Below are 19266 nucleotides of genomic sequence, written 5' to 3'. Positions count from 1 at the left end.
CTGTGTAAAAGCATAACTTGGTAAAACCTCTGTGGTATGCAATTTTAGAAATGTCTATCAAAATTTCAAAATTTACATACTCTTTGATCCTGAGATTATATTTATGGCAAAGCATCCATAAATGTGCAAAATAAAGAATGTAAAAGGTTACTCCTTGAGTATTATTTGTAATAGAAAAAAAGGAATAAAAAACTCAAATGTCCATAAATATTGAATTAAATAAAAGAAGTAATAATAGAAAAAATAATGATGGTGGTGGTAGCAGCAACTTGGGGCTTACTCACTCCTAAGAAGCACTTCATGTTAACACATTTAACCTTTACAACAATCCTATGAAGAATTGCTATTATTTTTCCAGTTTTACAGATCATAAAACTCAGGCATGTAAAAGTTTAGTAACTTGCAAGAGTTGTTTGTCAGTAGCTCATCTGTTGTCTCTGTGCAGGCAGACTGGCTATAACTAACCACTATTCTTTATTGACTGTGAAACACAATGGAATCCAAGGAGCAGTCAAAATACAATCAAGCTTGACTATTCTAGAAAGATCTGTAGGATACAAGTCACACACATTAAAGGAGAGATATTGATACATGTCTGTGCACCATTAAAAAATTTCTGAAAAGATACACAAGTATCTGCCAAAACTGGTTGCTGGAAACAACAAAGTGTAGTTGAGACTCAGGGATGAAGGACGACATCCCACTGCATATCCTTTGCATTAAAAAAAAATGAACTATGCGAACATATTACTCAAACAAATTAATGCATAAAGCCATTTCAAAGAAATGTTAAAAACAAATTTGACTATCAGACACTTCTTAAACCTTGCCTAAGGGTGCTAGGTGCAGCTCAGAAGGCTGAAGCAGGAGGATCAAAAATTTGAAGTCAGTCTCAGCAACTTAGCGAGCACCTAAGCAACTGAGAGAGATCTTGTCTCAAAAAATAAAAAGGCTAGGGATATTGCTTAGTGACAAAGCATCCTTGGATTCAATCCCCACTTTCAAAGGGGAAAAACAAAAACCTTGCCTATGGGGCATTTGTGTAGTCACTATCAACATGCCCTCATTAGTGGGCAGGGGTAAGAATGTTTAAAACAAGTTTGCCAGAAATGCAGAATTGTGTGTTTACTTACATGGTATCACAGGACACAAAAGATAAAATTGAAAGCAATATGAAAATAGGGCTGGAAAACATTGGCTTGCATAATTATCGATTATGGACAATTAAAAGAGACTGCAATTATGGGTATAGTAAACACAACATAGAGCAGAATCCTCAAGAGTGGTATAGAATCTTTGGAATGACTCAAAGTAGGGTTTAATTCTTCATTCCACCAGTTACTAAGACATATTACAATGGAAAAGTTTATTGATCTCCAGAATTTACAAATTTCTAATCTTTATTTTTATTTCATTTTTAATTTGTTGCTATTTATTCTAAACAAGAATCTCTGCACTCAGTCATGTGTTCTGTGTGTGGTGCTGGTGGTGGGAGATCCATCCCAGGGCCTCTTGAATGAAAGGCTGGGAATCTACCACTAAGTTACATCCTCAACTTGACATTTTAAGTGGTTATGGTACCACTGCACAGCAGAGGTGCTACTGTAATTCCTAATGCCTAGAATAGTACTTAACATACAGGAGGAATTAAAAAAAATATTTGTTAAAGAAACAAGGATAAGACAATTAAATGAGATAATAAATATAAAGTAACTTACATTATGCCTACAACACATAAGGTTTTCAGTTAGTATTAGGTTCCCCTCCTTTGGTCACTCATTTTTACCTTTGATCTTAGCCAAAAGGTCCAGAAACAAGAGGCTATTTATTTTTTGATAAATTATTCTGTCAATTTTGGAATCAAGCTAAAAGCTCTAGTTTCTAACTAGAGCTCTACTGGAAGCCAAATTTCTATATATGAACTTTCCCAGGTTAATACTGTTTGGAGAATGAGACGTAGTTCTTTCTCTATTTTCCTATTTCTTCATACTTATTTATTTATAAATCCTGGAACAGGCAAAGTTATTTCCAACAGTTTTTCTACCATCCAGACCTATAGCTTCCAGAATAGAGACCAGGTCCAACAATAACTACCCTTGTCCAAACACTTATTATCTATCACAGGGATAAGTTAAGTGAATGAAGAAGTAATTTTCACAAAAGCCAAGAAGGAACCAGCAAAATGCACCCCCATGCCCCAACAAAAATGAACTACATGGCGCAGAAAACTGTCTTACCCTATCCTCCTTACTCAATTTTATTCTCCCTTTCCCCTATTCTGCAATGTTAGTCTGAAGTAGAAATAGGTACAGGTAGAAGTAGAAGCTGGCAGAACATAACTCAGCAGCAAAACTACTTGTTCAAAATATCAAAACATAACAACCTCTTAGGTTTATGGCTTTTATGATATAACAAATTTACCAAAACCTGGGTATGGTTGAAATATGCTAACACTGCCTAGCACAAAAAGTCTTCTGAATAGTAGATACATTTCAAATAACCATTCTGTGTATGAATCAACTTTTTATTTTAAAGCTTTAAATACAGAATTTTCATAAGTGAAATCTAATGTGGTATGTTACCAAAGATAACCTAAGAATATGAGAAGACATCTCCTCTTTTTTCAGCCTCCTTTTTTGTTTCATTTTTACTTTACTTCATCTTGTAAAGAACAGGTTTTAAATCAAAATAAGATGCAGAAATATTGTAAATAAATATGGATGAATTGCCAGAGTAAATCTTGGTTAGAAAATGATAAGTGCCAAGACTACTAAAATTTAGGATTCACGGGCTGGGGATGTGGCTCAAGCGGTAGCGCGCTCGCCTGGCATGCGTGCGGCCTGGGTTCGATCCTCAGCACCACATACCAACAAAGATGTTGTGTCCGCCGAGAACTAAAAAATAAATATTAAAAATTTTTAAAAAAATTTAGGATTCACTAAAAGAAACAAATGCTTACAAAAAATGCAGGACTTTAGTGACCTAGTAATTCAGTGTCTATATAAATCTTTCTTAAGATCTGAGAATGAGTACTAGGGGAATATTAGAGAAAAGGAATACACTTTGACTACCTTCCAATGAGCATTTCAATTATAAATATCTTGAGATACATGTAATCTGTCTGGGTAGTACATGAAAAAATTGGGGGATTATCTCACAAATTATTATATAAAGAATATTTTTGAAAACTTGCAAATTCATTAGAATGCCTTAAAAACAGAGAGCGTTGTGATTATATCTACAGTGATAAGCCTGTCTCTAGATGGCAGCCTGCACTTTGTATCAATCCCTGGAAAACAAATAAATATATTCTCCCTTTGTAAAAGATAAGCAAAACATAAAACTAAACATTCAAAAAAGATAAATCACTTATTAGCACATAGTATGTGTTTACTAGTCTTTCAAGACTGATAGGGTCATTCCGTCCACACCAAGAACAGATAACTTTAGTAAATATAAGGATATCAAATTTTGGAATGTGGTTTACCCACACTAACATAGTTCATGGCCAAAACTAAACATTGTCCTAGATCTATTCCTTTCAAAAATACTCAAAGATTCCCCAAACCTTCAACCTGTATTATTAAATATCCTCATCTTCAAAACTAATGCTATTCATATAGGACAAGAATCAGAAGAAATGATAGTGAGGAAAAGAAAATATTTTTAAAATGTCTGCTACCTCAGCTCTATTACTAATACTATTATGATTAAAGACAGCAGGGCACATTGATTCCTAAGTACCTATTTTAGAGAAAGCTCCAAATTTGGGGACCTTTCTTAAAATTCTTAAAAGAATTTGACAATTCAGAAAGATAATAAATAGGCATAAAAGGAAAGTATTAACCCAAGAATTTTAGTTGTACAAAACTGACAGCAGAAATAAAATGGCCACAGCGTCTAGAGAAGGCTGATATCATTCATAACATGGTATGGAAACATAAAGTCAGGAAAACAAAGAAAAGGCTGAACTTTTCCTTCAAATAAATGAAATCATGAGTAAAATGATATGAGATAAATGGAGAGCCAAGTTTCATTTCTAAGCTGGAATAAAAAAGACACAGACAAAAAACTTGCCTATAATGCTACAGAGAATAAATTAATTAAAAAACAAATGTCTATTTATGAAGTATCCTGTTTATTAAATAATACTGTATATTTGACTTGTTACACAATTTAAGATGTAAATATTTGAGATTAAGATATTTTGATAGTGCCCCCCTCATCCCCAATTGCAAACAGATAACCGAGTACTATTCCTTCAACCTGTGCTTCAAAGCTCTTGTCAACAGGGCTAGAGTTGTAGCTCAGTGGGAGAGTGCTTGCCTAGCAGAAGTGAGGCACTGGGTTCGAACCTCAGCAACACATAAACAAATAAACAAACAAACAAACATACATACATATATACATAAATGTATTGTGTTCATCTATATATTAAAAAAAATTTAAAAAGTTCTATGAACAGAGGTCCCAAATTACATCAAGTATACTTCTTAAAAGTTTCTCACACAATTTTTTTCATGTGGCGCTAAAATTTTCTTAACTCATCTTTTACCTAGAATACCTTATTGTACTTTGTCCAACATTTATGTATGTGATTAATGAGAAAGACATTAACTGGATGCATTTGTTAATATTTTAGTCTCAGGGAATTTTCTTTCAACCACCAAATTTTCATAATATATTTTTTAAAAATATACTTCCTATTTTATAATAGTTTTAAGTTGAAAGAAAAGTGACAGAGTACAGAGTTCTCATATACATCAATCACATCCAGGTGCCCTTTCTGCTATTATCTAACATCATTATGGTATATTTGTCACAAATAATGAGCCAATATTGATAAAGCTAATAACAACTAAAATTTATACTTTATTTGTATTTCCTTGGTTTTTACCTAATTTCAATTTTTCTGTTCTAGGATCCCATCCAAAATATAACAAAAGGTGATACTTTTCAAGTCTACCTATACTGTATAAGCTCCTATACACTGCGATATTTTCTCAGACTTGAAAACATTTACTTTTATTAAAAAATCAAACAATTTTTAAGTGTGCAAAACAATAGGGTTAACCATAGGCACAAAGTTGTACACCAGATCCTTAAAATTTACTCATTTTGCATTCTTGAACGTTTATATGCATTGTTAAGCAACCAACTACCCATTTTCTCTTTATCTCTGTCCTTGATAATCATCATTCTGCTCTCTGCTTCTATGAGTTACATAACTCATATAACTGGAATTGTGCAATATTTGTCCTTCTATATTATTTCACTTGGCATAATGTCATCCACTGCCATTCATGCTGTTACATATTGCAGAATTTCCTTCTTTTTTAAGGCTTAGTATTATTCCATTGTTTACATTTATCCATTCATCCTTCAACAGACACTTGCTACTATATATACCCTAGTTATAGTGAATAATATTGCAATGAACCTGGGAATATAGATATCAAGGTACTGATTTCATTTTTAACTTTTAAAGTAATTTCTATTCTATTTTCCATTTTTACTCCCATCAATATGTAGAGTTCTAATATCTCCATATCCTTGCCAATACATGTCTTTTATTTATTTTTTTTTTTGATTTTTTGTGGAACTGGGGATGGAACCCAGAAGCCCGCTATCACTAAATTATACCCCAGACTATTTTATTTTTTGAGACAGGATCTCACTAAGTTGCCAAAACTGATCTTAAGTTTGCAATATTCCAGTCTCAGTTTTCCAAGTAGCTGGGATCACAAGTGTGTGGTTGGCTGTCTTTAGTTTTATTTGTTTACTAGTAAGATTCAGCAACAGATGTGAGAATGATATTTTATTGTGGTTTTGATTTACATTCCCTAATCACTAGTGATGACAAGCATCTTTTCATATTCCCATGAAAAGCATTTGTGTGGTCTTTAAAGAAATTATTATTTGAGTCCATTACCCATTTTGTAATTGGGTTATTGGTTTTTCTGTTACTATGATAAAGGAGTCCCTTACATACTTTGGAATATCAGCCCAGAATATGATATATGGTTTCCAAATATTAGCTTCCATCGGATAGGCTCCCTTTTCACTCGGTTGATTGTTGCTTTTTCTATATAAGCTTTTGAGTTTATACTTCACTGCTAAGAATGATGTCATGAAGATTTCCCTGTTTTCCTATAGTTTTAGTCTTGTGTCCTATATGTAAGCATTTAATCTTTTTTTTAGTGAATTTTTATATATGATGTAAGATTAAGGTTCCAATTTCATTTGTTTGCTTATAGATATTTTTCGCAACACCATTTCGTTTCCCCACTGTGCACCCTTGACACTTGTTAAAGATTACATCACCACATATGGGTGGATTTATTTCTGAGCTATTCTGTCCTTTATGCCAATACCATTCTGACTTACTTAGTGTGATTTTGTATTTTATTGTTGTTTGGATAGGAGGTGTGAAAACTGAATCCAAAGTTTCATGGCAGGATGTACTCTACCATTAAGTTAAACCTTTAGCTCTTGTAATAATATTATGAAATTGGGAAGGGTGGTGCCTACAGATTTGTTCTTCTTTCTCAAGATTAATTTGACTAATCAACATCTTTTATGATTCCATTACTTGTTTTTTCCATTTCTGTAAAATAAAAAAATTACATTGGGATTTTGATAGGATTTGCATCAAATCTGTAGATCACTTTGGGAAGCATAGAGATTTCAACAATATTAAGTCTTCTAGTCCATAAATATAGTATATATTTATGTTTTATCCAATACATAAATACAGGATACCTTTACATTTTGTTTGTGTTGTCTTGAATTTCTCTCATTGATGTTTTACAATTTCAGTGAATAAGTCTTTTACTTTCTGGGTTTACTGCTATATACTTTATTCTTTTTCATTCTACTGCAAATGGAACTGCTTTCCTAACTTCCTGTTAGCATATAGAAAGACAACTAATTCCTACATGTTGATTTTGTATCTGGCTACTTTGGCAATCTCATTTATCAACTCTCTAACAGTTTTCTGCACAGTCATTTTAATTTTTTTATATATTTATGATATTTTTTGGTGGTGCTGGGGATTGAACCAAGGCTGAGCTATATTCCCACCCCATTATAGTTTTCTATACATAAACTCATATGTCATTTCCAATCAGGAACAATTTTACTTCCTCTTTTCTGACATAGATGCCTTTTATTTCTTTTTTCTTGCCTAACTGCTCTGGAAAGGTTTTCCAGTACTATGTAGAATAGAAGTATGGAATGGTGGGCATTCCCAACTTATTCTTGATTTTAAAGAACACACACTTAGTTTTTCATTATTGAGTATAATGTGAGCTGTGAGCTTTTCCTATATGGCTAATTACTTTGAAGTAATTTATTTCTATTCCTGTTTTTTTTTTGTTTTCTTTAATGTGAATGCTGTTGAATTTTATCATTTTCCCTTCAAATACTGAGATGATGTAATTTCAATCTTTTTTTCGATTACTGGAGTGTGTACCACATAATTTTTATACGCTAAATTATCTTTGTATCTCATGGATAAATTCTACGTGACTGTGATGGTATGACTGCATTAATATGCTGCTAAAGTTGGTCTGTTAGTCTTTTGTTGAGAATTACTTTGCACAGTCATCAGAGATACTGGCCTGTAGTTCCCCCCCACCCCCCCACCCCCGATATCTTTGCTGGCTTTGACATCAGGTTAATATTGCCCTCATAAAAATCAGTTTGGAAGTGTTTCAGCTTTTTCAAACCTTTGGAGGAGATTGAGAAAAAGAATTGGTATTAATTATTCCTTAAATACTTGGTGGACTTCATCATTGCAGCCATTTGGTGCTGGACTTTTCTTTCTTTATTACTGAATTAATTTAGGTCTGTTCAGATTTTCTCTTTCTTCATAACTCAGTTTTGTTAGATGGCACAGTTTGAGAAATTTATTCATTATTCTATGATATCCAATTCTTTGGAGAATTGGGTGTATGATTATTTATAGTAGTCTCTTATGATTGTTTCTGTTTCTGGGGTATCCGTTTTAATGTCTATTCTTTCATTTATGATTTTACTTCAGATTTGTTTTTTGATGACACAAAAGTTTTAAAAATAAGAGTTTATGCATTTTACTCAATATCCTCTAATTTGTTTTCTTTGATGTTTTACTCATTGTTAGATAGGGTTTATGTTCTATTTGTTTTGTTGCTGTTGCAGTTTGGTAGAGTGGATGACCAAAAGGAAAAAGTGTGGTGTTTATCATATCAATTCAAAGATCACCATGACTAAACAGTTCTGATTATTAATCTTAATTAATCTTAATCATGCAGGTGAGGTGATGTTTGTCAATTTTCTTTACTATTTAGTGACGCTTCTCCCTTTCTTCCTTATTGTATTCCTTAAAAAGACACTATGGACAGCCATACTCAAGGGGTGGGGAGTTATGTTGCATTTCCTCAAAGTTTATATAGATATCTACATTAATTGCAACTGATGCTTTCAAGTAGTCCCAAGAAAATCTAAATCCATGAATGAAATTACAAAAAAGATAAACATGCAAATGACACCAAAACTATGGAAGTTTCAAAATCATTCATTTCCTTAAAAAACAAAAAATTTTAAAAAGTTCAATGCTATGACTTACTGTTTACACAGACACTCTCCCAATCACCCAAAGGAAGAAACTACTTTAAATGGATAATATATAAGTTCTGATTATGATAACAATATTATTCATATAAATCTTATGCCAAAAAAGCTAAGAGAAAGACATATATGCTCCCCCCAAAAAGACACATTTTGAAAGGCACGTGGAAATTTATGAAGCATTAGGAAACTATTAGGATAAAAATAATTACAGCACAAATTCAAAATATGAAAGAAATATGAAAATCACTTTTTCTCTGATGACTCTTGTTCTGTCTGCATTCTTGATAGGAGTTCTGATGGAAAGAATCAAAGTGAAACAACTCATACAGTGGGACATTAAAGGATTACATCCTCAGGTACAGGCTAAATAACTAGTAAATGTAACATCTCATTTTGGAGAACAGTGTCTTTTGATAACACATAAAAGGAGAAAAACATTTTATCTGAGAATTTATAGTAAAAAACTGATGGTTCAACAAATATCCTAAATTCATATATTCTGATTCAGAAAACCCCAAACTCCATTTAACTACAAATGCCCCTAGTTGGTAGTATTGTGGAGCAATACCCTTCTTATGGAAATATACCTATATCTTAGGTTTCAAATAAATGAGAGGGAAAAACAAAACAAATGTTGAAATAAAAAGTAATGAAAATATACCAAGAAAATAAACTGTTAACACACAAAACAACAGGCAAAAGCAAGATTGTAGGAATAGGCTCTCGAAGGCTTAAAATATTATAATTATCAGATACAAACTGTAAAAGAATGTTTAAAAGGAAAATACAAGATTGAGTATCTGGGGGCTGAGACTGTGTAGAGCACTTGCCTAGCATGTGTGAGGCACTGGGTTCAATTCTTAGCACCACATGTAAATAAATGAATTAAGAAAAAGGTCCATCAACAATTAAATACATATTTTTTAAAAAAGAAAGGACAAGGATGGGCTGGGGATGTGGCTCAAGCGATAGCACGCTAGCCTGGCATGCATGCGGCCCGGGTTCGATCCTAAGCACCACATACAAACAAAAATGTTGTGTCCACCGAAAACTAAAAACTAAATATTAAAAATTCTCTCCCTCTCTCTTAAAAAAAAAAGGACAAGGAAATATCTCCTCTTTAATTAAAAAAAAATTGAACATCTGCAAAGAGAAATTCCATGGAATTCCAAGGAAGCAAACAACTATAATTTATAGAAACAGACAATATATCAATTGAAATAAGAAAGCTTAAGAGATTGGCAAAGGTGAAAAGAAAATAAGTAAACTGGAGGATGCAGGGTATGGATATTAACAAAGTAGCACAGAAATTTGAAAATATGCAAAGGTACATAGAAGATTACATGCAAAGTTTAAACAAAATTCCTGAAGAGAACTTAAAATGTGAAAAGGTAATATTTAAATTGAAAATAACCAAGACATTTTGGAACTGCTGAAACACATCGATCCAAAGAACTATATCCAAGAGTTAGAAATCAGCATAGAGAAAGTCAAAAGAGTAGAAACAAAGAGAAAACCCTCAAGTTTAGGAAAAGTAAATATTGAAAAAGCGAAAAAATGTTTATTTTGAATTCTCTTAAACAATACAAGGCACAATGTCCTCAATATGCTGAATGAAAACTACTGCCAATATTATAAGTGTACATATATACACATGTACATTTTAAGAAAAACACATAATAAAATTTCAGAAGAAGTTCTATAGAGCCAGTCACTAGTAGAACCTCAAAAGAATTTCTAAATGCTGTTCTTTGGACAGAAGTGATCTCAGATACATCTATAATATGTATCTACTATAAAACATATCACTACAATTAACAATACTAGATTATATAAAAAATCTGGTAAGATGATAGATCTCATGTTAAGACTTTTTAATCAGAATTTAAAGAACACAATTCAGTTTTATGTACATAAGAAGCATCTAGAAGGGAAGGGTACATGAATAACAAAAGAACAAGAACAGAAAGGTTGGGCCAGAAAGGGAGGAGGCAGGGGTTAGCAATGATGGTGGAATGTGATGGACATCATTATCCAAAGTACATGTATGAAGACATGAGTTGGTGTGAACATACTTTATATACAAACAGAGATATGAAAAATTGTGGTATATATGTATAATAAGAATTGTGATGCATTCCACTGTCATGTTTTTAAAAAATAAAAGCAATTAAAAAAAAGGCTGGGCCAGAAAAACAAGAAAAGTATTAGGCCTCATTAAAATTCAAATATAATCAAGGAGAAATGCATAAATCTAAAATCATGATGTCAAGTTTTAATACATGTGCAGTGCCTGTCAGAAGCAGTAAACAATAAATTTGGATAAAAATATTTAAAGAAAAGTAATAAACTTAACAATGAACAACCTACAACTTAAAAAATGCATAATACACAGAGCTTTCATGGGCACATAAACATTTGCAAAAGTTGATGATATCTCTTAAAATAACTCTGTAATTCCAGCAACTCAACTCTGGAGGCTAAGACAGGAGAACCCCAATTTTAATGACAGCATTGGCAACATAGTGAGAATTGGCTCAAAATAAAAAAAATTAAAAGGGCAGGAGATGTGGCTTAGTGGTAAAGTGCCCCTGGGTTCAATACCCATAAAGAAAAAAAACTACATAGACCATTTTCTCTAGGGTCAAATTAAAAAAAGGAAGGAAAGAAGAAAGAAGGGAGGGAGGAGGAAAATCAATCCACAACAGAGGTTAACCAGAAAACTTTTATGTTTGGAAATTTTAAAAAATGCTTTTAAATAGTCAAATACAAAATGTAACTGGAAATTAGAAAATATTTTAAATTAAACAGGTGAACAGGGACATGATAAGGAGCTATAAATATATCTAAAATATAAGGGAATATTATAAACAATGCCATAAAACATAGAGGTAAAATGGAGAATTTCCCAGAAAAAAATGTGCCTTGTCAAATAAATAAAACACTTGAACGGTGCCAAATCAGTTAAAGAAAATAAAACAGTAGTTTAAAATCTCACAACAACAGAAATTTCAGGCCCAAGTGCCATGAATTCTACAAAACATTTTGAAAAGAAATAAGTTGAATCCCATATACACTTCCTAAAGACAGAAAAAAATGATATTTTTACAATTCATTTTGTTAAGATAAGAAAGCCTTGATACTAAAAATGGAAAGAATAAAAAGGGAAAAGTACAGGTAATCTCATTGATAAAATATAGATATATCCAGGATTTGTGGTATATAACCACAATCTCAGGTACTTGGGAAGGCAAGGCAAAAGAATCAGAAGTTTGAGGCCAGCCTGGACAACTCAGGAGAACCTATCTAGATCCAGAATTTTAAAAAGTTTTTAAAAAGAGCCTGGAATGTAGCTCACTGGTAGAGTACTTGCCAAACAAGCATGAGGCCCTGATTTCAATCCCCAGTACCATGAACAAATGAACAAACAAAAAGGATACACATACTAAATCCCCCCAAATATATTAACAAATCAAACTTAGTGATAAATTTAAAAATTTGATGGGGGAATGAGAAGAGAGCTGTAAAACGATAGGGGATTTTATGGTCAGTGAGACTATCCTCTATGATACTGTAACAGTGTATAGATTATCATGAATTTGTGAAACCTCAGAATATTACATCACAGAGTAAACTCTAATGTAAACCATGGACTTCAGCTGATTATAATGTATTGATATGATTTCATCAATTACCACAGTAATTGATAGATCATAAAACAGGAAATGGAGGTAGAAGGAGGATAAATGAGAACTATCTATATTTTCTGCTTATTTTTTATATAAGCCTAAAACTGCTCTAAAAATTAAAGTCTTTTGACAAAAAAAAAGGTTCTATTAATAACGAATGCTTTTAAATGGTCAAAATCCAAAAATAAATTTAATGACAGATGTACAACCCCCCCAAAAAACCCTCTAACATACTGAAAAAAAAACCTAAATGGAGAAATAAAATGACTGTGAATTATAAGATCTGATTTCATAAAAATGTAAATATATCAACCACGGACGTATAAAAGTATCATTAATCTTTGCACTTCCACCTGTGAACTACTTTGACACGAACAATGATGGTACAGGAGACTTTCCACTGTCATTCAGTGGGTAGAGCCTATGATGGAGAAATGCTCCACAAAAAAGAATAATCCAGCCCCAAATGTCAATAGTGTCTATCCAAGTTGAGAAACTCTGATACACAAATTCTAACAAGTTTTATAATTAGTTCTACCAAGTTTATTGGTAGAACTAATTACAAAACACACAATCTCATATGCACACCAAGAATTTTCTAGTCAAGGGATTTTTTTAAAGTAACAAATTAATTATTAGAATACAGAATCCAGAAGACTTTCCTGTAAGCAAATACTTGCATATGCTAATGGTGCCATTGTACAACTAGTAAAAAACTAGAGGACTTTTCACACTTAAAAAATCTACAACTCCAGATGGAGTAAAAACCTAAATTTCCAAGGTTAAACTGAATATAAAAAAACTTTATATAAACTAGAAGTTTTTATTTAAAAACCAGGAGAATATTTTCTTGACTACCATGTAAAGAATTTCTTAAATAAGTTAAATGTGGAGTCCCATACCTATACACTTAGCAACCTGAGAAGCTGAGGCAGGAACATCATAAGTTCAATATAGCCTCGACAACTTAGTGACATTATCATATAAAAAACACTGAAAAAAGAACTAGGGACATAAAAGTGGTAGAATGCCCTTGGACTCAATCTCTAGTACTACAAAAAGATGAAGGGAAAAGGGGGAAAAAAAAACCAACAAGAATTTCCCACATAAAACACAAAATGCACATAAAAGAGAGGACTAACAAATTTCATTACATTTTAAAATTAAGAACTTAGGCTCATTCATTCTTTCAACAAATATTTATAGGTGCTAGAGATATAACAGAGAACAAAACAGATAGAAACCACTTCCCTCAAATAATAATATATCAAATTATGAGAAAGAGGAGAAAAAAAAGAACCTACTGCAAGGTGGGAAAGGACAGCATATGCATGTGAGTATATGTGTGTAGATAATATATATTTTTTTCAACAAGAGACTAGTATTATCAGAAAAATCTTACAAATCAATTAAAAAAAATGACCAACATTACAAGAGTAAAATAATCAACTGATATATGAAACAGTACACAATCTCAAAAGCAGGAGAGGAAATAAAAATGAAAAACATAACATGAGACTTTGGAAGTTACCTCACAAGACAAATCTAAAAATATTGTCAATACTATGTTTGAGCAAAGATATGAAGCCATCTGATTTCAGTGACATTGACTAGTTAGAGCATTAAAATTAACTACAACCATTTCAACAAAGTATGGCCATTATATTTTCAAGCCCAGCAAGCACTTTGACTCCATGGTATATAAATCACACCATTTTGTACAGGGATACTAACTAACATGTATAAAAGATAGTTTATAGTAATATTGTTTATATTACCTACAAGCTAGAAACAATTTAATTTCTTTCAAGGGTAGAAGTATAAATAAACTGGTATGCTTATAAAACTGATATTTTATAGAAGCTCTCAAAATAGGGCAATTTGCCTCTCCAGGGGCATTTAGCAACCTCTACAGACATTTTTGATTGTCAAAACTCAGGGAGAGAAGAAAGAGAGAAATGTGTTATTGGTAACTAAGAGTTACAGGTAAAAGATATTGCTAAATGTTCTATGATACACAGGAGAAACCAAAACAACAAAGAATTGTCATTATCATATCATTGTACATAAATAACTACAGTACAGGAAACATAAAAGTAACACAAAGAGTAGGTATAGTTAACTATCCAAATAAGGAGAGCAGGCAAAACTATTTTATTTAAGGACATAACCACTAATTATAAAGCTATAAAGAAAAGCCAAGAAATAGTTCTCATAAAATCAAGGTAACACTTATCTCTGTGGGAAATGGAAACAGTTGTGATGGGGAGGGTCATACAACACAGAAGGGAAGGTTCTTGTGAAGTCCTGGCAATATTCTTTTCTTTGACTGGAGTACTGGTAACACTGGAATTCATAATATATTAAATTATATAACCTATACTTACATATTCTATATATCTTCTGTATGTATAAAATGTCACAACTTAAAGAAACTTAAGAAAAATGATAATGTACTTTACATGTTTAGAGATAAGGATTCATTAAATTCAAAATAGAATACTGATTAATACATAATGAACCCATTAAATATACACTTGTTAGTTTTTAAGCCACAGGCACATATATACACACACACACAGATAAGGATACCAGTGCCATTTATTTACTTGGAAGGAGACAATAAATCATAGTATTGCAGTAGGGACATAAAATAAGGGGAAAAAATCAGAATTAGAAGTGTGTTATGTAGCCCATTACTACTCTCATTAACTAGAACCTAATTAAGCTCCTTCTGAAAATATCCTATGTTTAGGAATCTTAGTTTTCATAAGTACTGCCAGAAAACCAATATGGAACCAAAATTGAGGGCGAATCCAAAGATTGGGTGTCCAATAGGTACATACATACATTATTAATTATGGTTATATAAGGGTAACATAATTTTTATTTTATCTCAATTATATACATATCACTTTTCTTAACAGCAGCTATTAAGTTGTGAGGACATAAATAACTAGTTTGGATATAACTATTTTATAAAAGGAACCATTGTGTTTCTTTTGGCCTAGAGGTGCCACAAAAAAATTACTGTGACACTAATGGGCTCACAAATTAGGAAAGTTCAGGAAACTGATTAACTGCTCCTAGGTTTAATTCTCTGGCAATCCTGCACTCCTAAGGAGCATTTGGAAGTCAATATAAGTACTACAAAACAGAAATGTTAGTTGTTATAACCAAATAAGAAAGGTTATTTCTAATCATCAATTCTCAAGCATATACTTTATATAAAAAGACATTTGTCAATGAAAAATATTTATCATTACCCCACATAAACACTTTTGAAATGTTATGTATTGGTGTAAACCAGAATGTATGCATGTATTCATCAATATTATGTATTTAATAAAGTATAATACTTTTGAACACGGCTAACTCATTCATTTAGGCAAGCATAATTCTATTAATCTATCCCTATAGTTCTATGATAAGCCCTTTTAGCTTCCTCATAAATTTATTTCTATAAACATTTATAAAGTTATACAACTTAAGACTACAACACAAGGTTAACAGTTTTAAACTTTTCCTTTGTCATCATTCCCTATTCATTAATACTGAATATATCTTTTATTGAGTTAGTTGGCCCATTTTGATGGAGGGCTCCCACAGTAAATAGAATTCTCTCTAAATGGTTCAAATGAAGAGACTTTTGTGAAAAGACTAAAGATAAATGGGCAGTTAGGGAGGCAATCAGTGGTGCTGATGCAATCTAAGATAGCTAAAGTTGGAAACCAATACTGTATCCTAGGGTTCAAGATCCAAGATGAGAAAACAATACTGCCCATGTTATTCAGTCATGGTAAGATGTTCCATTTGCCTTATCATTGGTTGTGGTATCCTTCTAGTCTGTAACTAATGGTAAAAAAAAGCCTCTCGATGCCCTTACTCTCTTCCTATTTCAAGCCAATTTTATTTATTAACATATTAATTGTACAAACTAACAGGTTTCACTGTGATATTTCCATACATGTATTTATATCATGTGTTGATCATATCCAATCCTCCCTTCTACCCTTTCTCCCAAACTCTTCCCTTTCCTAAATAGTCCCTATTGATAAATAGTCCCCTTGTTAAATAGTCCCTATTCCATCAAGACAATTTTTGTAAACATCCATTAGTCATTTGATCTTATGCAGCTTTAGGGGGAATAACTGATACAATAAAATATGAACCTGTATTTTAGAAATTTAATTTGTAACAAAAAGGTCTGTATGTATGATACAATCTTACCTCAACATATTAGAAATATAGTTCATTTGTCCTTTGTTGACCTTCACTATACTGTGCCTATTATATAAAAGTTTTCAGTTCTCTTTTTAGTACAGTTTAATTACTGTATGGAACGATATGATTAATTTGTTTCGTTTGCATTCAATTTTAAAACTTACACCTTCATCTTTCTTGATTTCCATTTTATTTCTGTTGAGTGTGTGAAATTTTGAGATAGCATTCAAAGTTAAGGACTATTCAAAAAGCATTTTCAACCAGGCACGGTGGTGCATGCCCATAATTCCTGTGGTTTAGGAGGCTGAGACCCTAAGCAACTTAGCAAGACCCTGTCTCAAAATAAAATAATAAAAAGGGCTTGGGATGTGGCTCAGTGGCAAATTACTTCTGGGTTCAGTCTTTAGTACCAAAAAAAAAAAAAAAAGTATTTTCAAATTAAGTATCCATCCCCAACCCAATTCCCTCTATATTTTTCCAGCTAATTCTCATTCTCACTCTCCCTCCCTTTCTTCCCCCTCCCCCACAATCCCTCCCTATTAGTAACCAATCTCATTGATCTCTGGTTTATTCTTTTTATATGTCTTTTCAGTCATATAAGCATATACATGTGTATATCTAAATTTCTCCCTTCTTAGGAAAAAAAAGGCTGTATACTTCAGATTTTCTTTTGCACTTTGCCCTTAAAAATATATTAATGCATGTTAGCACAGATATTCCCCATTTTATTTGTTTAAAGTGCCACAAAAGCCCAGTGTGTAGTTATACCACAAAGACCTGTACATAAATGCTTTCTCTTTCAGTAATCACAATAACAAAGATAGTAGAAAGAACCTGAATATCTAAAGACAGATGAATTGGTAAACAATTTGTGAAATTCATATATAACATGGAGTATTAATCAATCATGAAAGAAAAATGAACTACTGATACATGCTACAACTTATCTAATCCTCAAAAATATACGGTAAGTACAAAACATCTTTATGTGTCCTCCCAAAATTCTTAGGCTGAAATCTTAAGTCCCAGTGCACTGGTATTAGGAGACAGGGACGAAGGAAATAATTAGGTTATGAGAGTTAATGACATTATAAGGTACCCTGCATAGTTCTTTCAACCTCTTTTTATCATGGATACAACATGAAATCAGTAATTTACAGCCTGGAAGGGAAACCAAAAAAGGACCAGACCATACTGGCACTCTTATCCTGAACTTCCAAAAATAAATTTTTGCTTTTTATAAGATAACCAATCTTTCATGATGTTACAGCCACCCACACTAAGACAGCTGCACGATATAAACTGTATACTTTAAAATGGCTATTATATAGCCAATCCCAAAAGAACAAATGCCGAATGTTTTCTCTTATATAAGGAGGCTGATTCATAGTGGGGTAGGGAGGGGGAGCATGAGAGAAATAGACAAACTCTAGATAGGGCAAAGGGGTGGGAGGGAAAAGGAGAGGTCAGGGTAAGGTTAGCAAGGTTGGTGGAATGTGATGGACTCATTATCCAAAGTACATGTATGAAGATACAAATTGGTGTCAACATACTTTATATACAACCAGAGATATGAAAAATTGTGCTGTATATGTGTAATAAGAATTGTAATGCATTCCACTGTCATTTATTTTTTTAAAAAATCAATTTTTAAAAATGGCTGTCATATAAATTTCACATCATATTTTAAAAAATCACACTGATACCATTTTTAAATCATTAAGCTGAAAATTTTGAAAAATATAGTACTGTTTAAAATAACAAAAAATAAATATAAAATAACAAAAAATATATATTTTTCCCTAAAAAAGGGGGGGCATGAAAGCTCTATACACTAATATGTTTTGTGTTATAGGTATGGAGAAGAAATTGTATGCATTTCAACCTATAAGTGTGGAAATTAGAAGGCTAGAAAGAAAAATAGATTGGAGGACATATAATAATTTAGACAGGAGCCATCTACTACACAGAGATAAATGAGAAGACAAAAAATGTAAAGACTTTTTATTATATAACTTAAAAATTATTTTTAAAGCCATGGGAATACATTGCAGGAGTAAAATTTTAAAGACTACTTACTACTTTTAAAGTTAAAACCCAGAACTCTTGGAATGCAAGAGATAATATATGAAAAACATATTATCAGTGGTTGCTCCACCAATTTTACCAGAGTAAAATGAACAAACTTTCTTAGTTTTAAATAGCCTAATCTCTACCTATTCCCTGCCAGTCTCTAAACTCTAAGGTTCAGCCATTGAATTCTGTCCTGGAGTCAATTGTGGCTTCTTGTCTTTTTGTACACTGCTACTTTTTGCTGTTCTCGTCAAACGTCCTTATATTCATTTCAGGGTCTGCTTCCTCTAGGATGTGTTGTTTTGTTGTTTTACCATCTCCCCACATTAATATATACAGGTACAGCCCAGCTGGATCAGAAGCTCCTCCCTATTATTCTCATGATCTTTTGGGTTAGGGATATAGACAATAAATGAAACTGCCTGACTCTTGAGTCTTGATTTTGGCCCTAACTGTATGAATCCAGATAAACTTACCTAACACCTTTAATCTCAGATTCTGATCTATAAAATAAGGATCACAACTACCTGATAAGACTGTTAACACAGATTAAATCAACTAATGTAGTTTAGAAAAGCACAAGGTTTGACATATCTAAACAGTCATTAAATAATATCTGGTTTTTATCATCGTAACACTTCACTGAACTAGTCATATATTTCCTTTA

General features: G+C 32.2%; 1 protein-coding gene across 1 annotated transcript in view; it reads right to left on the bottom strand.

Annotated features, from left to right (window-relative positions):
* LOC308640603 (cohesin subunit SA-1-like) overlaps positions 1 to 19266 on the bottom strand; it is a gene marked incomplete at its 3' end in the record, with an annotated part of 135692 nt that overhangs the window by 99859 nt on the left and 16567 nt on the right. The window lies entirely within an intron of this gene.

Source organism: Spermophilus citellus, assembly GCF_964194105.1.
Source record: "Spermophilus citellus genome assembly, contig: SCAFFOLD_55, whole genome shotgun sequence".
Taxonomy (NCBI): Eukaryota; Metazoa; Chordata; class Mammalia; order Rodentia; family Sciuridae; genus Spermophilus; species Spermophilus citellus.
Note: the sequence above shows the minus strand (reverse complement) of the source record. Positions and strands in the feature narration are given on the sequence as shown.